Here is a 7,500-nt window from a genome sequence, read left to right on the forward strand (position 1 = left end):
CCCGGGGTCAGCAGCTTCAGTATCACCAGGGAACGTGCCGGAAATGCAAATTCTCCCATCCTATCCCAGACATGCTGAATCAGAAACTCTGGGGGTGTGGCCCGGGGACCCATTGGGCTGTGGGAACCACCAATATAAGCTGTTTCCCTGCTTCCAGGACCCCTGCTTGCCTGCCCTCAACGTCCATGCAGAGGAGGCCTCTGCGAGGCAGCCCCCTCGGGCCCTGGCAGGAGAGGGTCTGGAGGTGAGAACAAGGGTAAAGGAGTTCATGATTCCATATGTCAATTTCTGGCAGAGAATAAATGCACAAAGTCCAGTTTTCAGTCCCCAAAAGAGAAGGAAACAGCACCTGAAACATACCAGGAACAGAGAAATGAAATTCAATTCCGAACTGAAAATACGCATTCTTCATCATTATCTAGACAGCGATTGGAAGGAAGGCCATAAACAAGCATTTTCCGGCCAGTGCTGTTCCCAGTCGCGGAGCCGCGAGCCGGAAGGCTCATTGTCCCCATTTCCTTTGTTGCAGTTACGCGGCAACAGCTCCAGCACGCAGAAGGCCCTGCGCTGCTTTCTCCCACCAGAAACGACCTTCCACTATCGGCTGAGTAACGAGGAGGGCATCAGGGCTCAGGAGGTGCCCACTTCCCAAGGAGCAAGGTCATCTCCGATTCTCAAGGGAAGAACTGGAAGCCAGCAGTGCCCATGGAGACAGGTGCCCCCAGAGGCCGGGGCCTGGGGTCTGGGTGGGCTGGGGTGACTCTCTTGATACTTTTCACAAGAGGCTGGCACCCTTGGTGGTCCCAGTCAGCTGGATGGAGGCCACCCCACTCTCAGGGGTTGAGTTGGCCGGGCAACTGGCTGTTGCCACCCTGCCTCTCCCCTGCCAGGGACGCAGGGAGTTTTGCAGAAAAATGTGGGCAAGTAGCCCTGGAATCCATGTGGTGGGGCAGATCTGAATTGGAAGTAACCTTGGAAAGGAGAAGGACCCAGGAAGGGGGTGGCCAGTTTTCCGTAAGGCTGAACCATAGTGGGGCAGGGCTGGGAAAGGAGGGGAGGGCAAGGGGGCCAGACAAGAGGGGTGCCCAGGAGTCAGCAGGGGCTGCTTCTAGGACCCGAGGGCAGCTGCCATCTGGGGAAGTCCTTCTGGGAGGGAGAGGATATATATTCCCTGACAGAATCTTGGGTGGGATGCCAATGTTTGAAACCTCCCTTCCCTCCTCCTGTCCCTCGGCCCCACACACAGAAGGTCAGACAGAATCGCTTGTCTCAGAACATGAGAATAAAACAGTGGGATTTGAGCAGGCGCTTTGGTCAGACAAACCTGGATTCAAATCTCAAGCCCGACTCCCCCCTTATCAGCTATGTGCCTCATTTTCTCATCTGCAAAATGGGCAGATGGCAATAAATTCCACTTAGAATTTGGAAACTGCTTCGCAGGGTACCTGGCACCGAAAGGGCACCTAAGGAATGCTTGTTGCACTGAAAGTGTGTGAGCCCCTTTGAGCCCACAGCCACTACCTTTCAGCTCTAGATTCCCAATGCTTCTGGTGAGAGGTGTCAATGTGAGTGAGAAGGAAAATGGGAAAGAAGGAAGGGAGTGACAAGGAGAGGGAGAGAGCCAGATTAGGAGGAAGGAGAGGCTGCAGAGGAGAGAGAGCTGGCAGAGACGGAAGGCCCTGGAAAAGGCCGGGCACAGCCCCGGGAGGCCATGCCATCAGGCAGTTTCTAGTATCTCAGGCCACTCCAGGCCACCTCCCTTCCTTCCCTCCCTCCCTGAGAAAGTACAGATGATAACCCTCCTGTCCAGGAGCAAACCCCTGGGCCAGTGGGAAAGTCCAGCCCTGACAGGGTGAGTGAGAATTTGCTGGGTAGTAGAGTTGGCAAATGGAAGGGAGCACTAAACCGCAAGTCAGGAGACGCAGCTCCCATCCTGCCTCTGGCCACTGCTGTGCAAACCCCTTCCTTCACGTCTCCATTCCTGAGCCCAAATCCTTAGGCACCACCTGTGTGCCAAGCACTGGGGACACGCTAATGGATGAGACAGGGTCCCTGTCCTGGCGGAGCTCACAACCCAATAGCCGTCTTGTTGAGCTGCTGGAGATGTGCCTGTCCACTCCTTCATTGGGCCCAGGAAGCCTCGGATGACGAGGACCCCTGATCCCAGAGCTGCAGTGACCTGCAGTGACCTCCCTCCCGGGCTCCACGGTGCCCGCTGTATTTCTCTGCCTATTCTTTCCGTGCCTTCTGACAGTCAGGCTGTTCCTGGCTCTCCGTTGGGTCCCTGCCTTCCTATTGCCTCGTTGTCCATAAACCCCATTACCAAAATAGCCCAAGTGAGCCTCCAGGCCTGACAGCTTGGGAACCTCCTACTGGCTGTAGGTCAATTCTTTAAAATGCAGCTATGAAGACAAGAAAAACCCAGGAGTTGAAGGCAGCAAGTAAATTCAGCTAATGGACCATTGGGCACACTGGCCCTGGGGTGAATGGTTTCTTGGGGAAATGACCTTCGGGGCATCGGTCTGTTGCTTTCCCTGAGGCCCCCTGAGCCCCGGGTTGCCCCAGCCTGGGACAGGCTGCAAGGGAAGGCATGGGCTCTTCCCACCAGCCCTCCAGGGGTGACACATGGGCTCCCCACAAGATCTCACTATCTCCCCTCTCAGCATGTCCCCATAATGCAGAGGCTCCCACCCCATCCTTGTATATTTCAGTTCAGATTACTGCCCATGTTGGGGTCATGGTGGAAACTCAGAAACTGCTCTCGGGAGCTCTGCAGAGCAGAGAGGGAAGGAGGAGGTACCTGGGGGGAGCATGGTCACGCCGGCCCCCAGCAGCCTCATCAGCACCTCTTCTTCCTGGCAAGATTCCCCTGAGAAAGCACCAGCCCACTGCCAGCTCTTCCCATCCTGCCCAGGCACTAGGGGTCGGGGTCAGTGGTGGGAGGGGGAGTAACAAGCCAGGGTGCACCTTTGACCCACCAGCAGCTCAAGAGCTCTTTCTGCGGGTGACAATTGTTCCTCTGTGCATTCGGCTGGTTTTCTAAAATGGCACTTTGGTACCTACTACTAACCTCATTGTTGGCCCTGAGGGCCCCTAACTCCAGCCAGCAGGTCCCTAGCACAGCTACCACCTCCCTTTCTCTCCTCCCAGAGCCCACTACTGAACCCCAATAATCCACTTCTGCTTCCCTGAGCCCCAGTTTTGAGGGGCCAGAGGATGCAAGGATCTAGGAATGTCTTAAGGACCCTGTTCTGGTTTGCTAATGCTGCCGTTATGCAAAATACCAGAAATGGATAGGCTCTTATAAAGGGGGGTTATTTGGTTACAAAGTTGAAGTCTGAAAGCCATGAAAATGTCCAAATTAAGGCATCAACATAGTATACCTTCACCAAAGGAAGGCCAATGGCGTCCAGAAAATCTCTGTTAGCTGGGAAGGCACGTGGCTGGTGTCTGCTGATTCCGGATTGTGTTCTAGCTCCTCTCTCAGCTCCTGCACATTCTTCAAAATGTTGCTCTTGGGGCGTTTTACCCTCTCTCAGCTTCTCCGGAGCAAACTGTGGGCCAGCATCTCCAAAGTGTTAGCAAAAGTCTGCTTTCTGCGGCCATCTCCAAAATGTCTCTCTCAGCTCCCCTGAGGTCCTTCTGTTTGTGAGCTCTTTTATAGGACTCCTGTGATTAAATCAAGACCCACCCTGAGTGGGTGGGGTCCATAGCTCCATGAAAATAATTTAATCAAATGTTTTACCCTCAGTTGATCGAGTCACATCTCCATGGAAACACTCAATCAAAGGATTCCAACCTAATCAACACTGACACATCTGCCCCCACAAGATTACATTAAAGAACAGAGCTTTGGGGGGACATAATACATCCAAACTGGCACAGACCCAGACCAGAAGGCCCAGTTCACCCCCAAACTACCAGGATCAAGCTTCTGCTCCCAGCTCGCCCCTGGACCGCTCTAGCAAGGGGTGAGGCAGCTGCTCAGCCGCTGAGGGTGACAGAACCTCTTCAGTCCCCAGGACAGTGCACAGCTCCTCTTGAGAGAGGGGGACCCTTGACACGCCCACCTTCCCAGCCTCTCTTCAGGCCATGTGGGTCTGTTTCTTTATCCCAGTCGCCTTCATTTTTACACAACTTAATTAGGGTATAATTTAAATCTCATAAAACCCGCTCTAAGTGCACAGCTCGATGATTTTCTGGGTCCTCTTTCTCCGCCTTCCAGCCAACTGCTGGTCTTCGGGGTGTCATCGCTGCCCTCTCCCCCTCTCTGAGTGCCCCACTCCCACGGCTGAAGCTGCCTCTTCTCTGCTGATGTTGGCACACATGGCCTGGACCTTTCTCCTGAGCTCCAGGGACCTCCAACTCAGGATGGCTCCAGTCCCACTAGCCGGAGACCCCTGTGTGTTCCCGACCACAGGGCTGATGCTGTCATCCACCCAGTGCCTGACCTGATGCCACCCGGCTGAGGCTTGCCGTCGTCACCAGCTCTGAGGTCCTGTCCATCTCGTGACAATGTCAGGCCACCACCATCGCCGTGAGCAGCTCCTTGCCCTGGCCCCCTTCCCGCAGCCAAAGGAGTCTAAGATGCACAGCTCAACCTGCCACACCCTGCCGGAAATCTTTTAGATTCAGAATAAAGTCCAATCCCCTTGTTAAGGTCCAGAAGGCTCTCCTCCTGGGTGCTCTGCTGAGGTCCCTTGCAACTTCGGAATCATGATGGCCGGTCCCAAGGTCACCCCAGCCCAGTAAGGACGCAGAAAGGATTCAGAGGAGCCGCCAGCTCCCCTGTCTATTTCGTGCAGCCTAATTCTGAACTGAATGCACTGACCTCTGCTTTGGGACTTGACTGGTCCAAGCTTCCGAGACAAAGAGAGGTGGCCTGTCTCAGCCACGTGCAGGGGACAGTGGGCAGCTTCTCCTTCCCATTGTGCTGCCCAGAGAGACAGAGAGACAGAGACAGCAGCTGGCTTTTCATCTCCAGTGGGTTTAAAAAAGAAGGCAATTCCATCTATTTACAAAATAGGATTACAGTTCTGCAGAATCCTGCTGGGGCCTGGGGGGAAACTTTGAAAATGCATTCATTTTGTTTCATCCTCATCAGCGCCGCCTGCTCTCGCCCCCACCCCCCATCCCATCTTTATTGCTTGGAGACCGATGCGTGCATGTGGGCTCTCCACTGTCTAACCCTCGGAAGGTGCTGCAGGTGCCCTTGACGCACCTGGACTTCTGATGGGGAGACGCATCCTTGGTCCGATAAGGGCTCCTCTGGGGGCCTTCCCAAGAGCGCAGACCAGCCCCAGCAGGGCCCTTCCCCCTAACCTAGACCCAGGAGGAGCTGCTCTCCCGCCCAGACCCTGGAAGAAAGAAACGAGAACAAGGAAAGCAAGAGCGAGGGAATCGAGTTATTGTGAGTGGTGCTTGGGCTCCCATAAAATAAACACATTGGGCAAATTGCAGTCTCACTTTGGAAAGACTAATCTTGATGCAAAGCCTTTCTTCCCTGCACCGGAGGGGGAGACAGCCATAGTAAACAGGAGGGGGGAAAATCAATTTCTAATACACTTTGTTCATTGAATGAGAGAATCTCAATCCAAGCCTGTCCTTTCCTGTCTTCTATTAACTTTGTCAGGTTCCCACCTCCTGCCCCCTTGGGAATTGCTGGCTCCGCAGGACGAGGTGGGGTCGGAGTTGCAGAAGGTGAGTCAGAGGAGGTGAGCAGCCCCTTGGGCTTTTAACTCAGTTACATTGGGTGGGGTTGGGTGAGTGGGGAGGGTCTCAAGTTTGGCTGAAAGAAGTAGTGGAATGCGAGGGCCTTTGGAGAGCATCTATTTCAGCCACCTCCTTTTACAGATCAGGAAAAGAAATCTGCAGGAGGTTCAGGTCTTGCCCAAGGTCACGCAGCCAGGAACAGCAAAGCCGGCACACAACGGAGCCTAACGGATGGGAGACCAGATGTCCGCGGGCCGGGCAGGAGGGCAGCCTGCTGCACAGCTCCTTGGATTCTGTGGCCAAAGGACAAATGAAGAACTCTTACAGAGATAACGGCTCTGTAACTCAGACGCTAGTGTAATGGAGGGAGAGGGGATCACCTCCTGACTGTAAATCTCTGGGGGCGGATAGTGGTGGGAAGGGGGAGAGAAGCAATGGGGGCCTCTGGATGTCCCTGAAACAAATGCAGAGCCCTTGCGAGAAAAGCTTAGGAATGAGTCGCATCCACGAGGCGGGGTAGGGGTGCCCTTCAGAGGGTAAATCTCTCTACTACCAAAGACATCTCCTTTATTGTCAATTCCCAAGCTCATCAGGCTCACCCAAGAGTACGCCCAGAGGCTTGGCCTCTCCCTCGCTTCCTGGCCCTGCCTGGCTCCCTACGTCTGCGGAAGGAGGTGACGGGATGGGAGGGCAGGCTGGCCTCGGCGGGAGCCCAGGGGCCGCTGGTCCTGCAGAGGAGAGCCAGGAGGGGCCCGTGGAAGCCACCAATCCCTAGGGTAGCCAGAGTTAACAAATAAAAATGCAAGATGCCCAGGTCAATTTGAAAAATGGCTCGAATGGCCTGATTTTTGTAATTTATTGGGGGTGGGTTGGGGGTAGAAGTTAAGACATTTAGGGTGTTCTGGCAAGGCCACTACAGCTCACAGAGCATGTCTTGTATATTCAGGGCTTGTCTTGTATATTCAGAGTCTCAAGCAGGCAGTGGGAACCTGCCCTACTTCCAAACCCCAGGGTCTACTTGCTCCCAGGTAAACTCTGTGTCAAGGTCAACCTGGCAGTCTGGGTGGGTTTTCTCAGTGTTCTCAGTCCCTCCCTCACTGGGGCAGGGGTCGCAGAAAAGAAGGGCTGCCATGAGTGGCCTGATAGCCAGCTTAGGTGCTTATCCCGCACATCCCAGGAGGACTTCCTGGCAGAAGCAGGCTTTGAGGAAGAGGGAAGGGGAGGATTTACATACACCATAGAGTTCCAGCATCAGCTACATTTAAAAGTTTGGGGACACCGTCAAAGGATCAAACAACTAGCATTGGAATTAAAATGGTAAACGGTTTGTTACAGGAGCCTGGGGCAGCGGCTCCACTGGCTGCTGGGCACGCTCCAGCCCCTCACGTGACTTTTTGGAACCTCACTTTTCTTATTGGTGAAATGGAAGCTGGGAGCAGTCCTGCTTCGCCCACAGGGTTGTTTGAGAATCGCACGGGATGGTGGAATGGAAAACACTTCAAAATAGAAACACCACTCACTGAAGCACAAGCTATCGACCAAATGGGGCATGAACTGACATGGAGGCTGTGCTAAACCTTTATGTGCTTTGTCTCAATGCCTCTCAATTAATGTCATGATCCCGAGCCCATGGGGAGTACACACTGCCCCTCTGCAGAAGTCAGGAAATCCAGAGGCTCCAGGTCACCTGGCCCCACAGTTGGTAAATGAAAAACAGAAACTGACTCCAAATCCAGTGCTCATTTTTTCCTTGTTTCAACAAATATTCGGTGTTTCTGATACCAGACC

The 7,500-nt window shown here is 54.0% G+C and overlaps 1 long non-coding RNA gene across 1 annotated transcript; it reads left to right on the forward strand.

Moving 5' to 3' along the window:
- The first annotated feature begins 601 nt into the window (after positions 1 to 601).
- Positions 602 to 6,097, forward strand: LOC119513308. The gene is made up of 3 exons (XR_005212594.1): positions 602 to 715; positions 5,633 to 5,700; positions 5,854 to 6,097. It is a non-coding gene; the product is annotated as an uncharacterized LOC119513308 (long non-coding RNA).
- Positions 6,098 to 7,500: the final 1,403 nt, after the last annotated feature.

The sequence above is a fragment of the Choloepus didactylus genome, chromosome 18, assembly GCF_015220235.1.
Source record: "Choloepus didactylus isolate mChoDid1 chromosome 18, mChoDid1.pri, whole genome shotgun sequence".
NCBI classification, from domain to species: domain Eukaryota; kingdom Metazoa; phylum Chordata; class Mammalia; order Pilosa; family Megalonychidae; genus Choloepus; species Choloepus didactylus.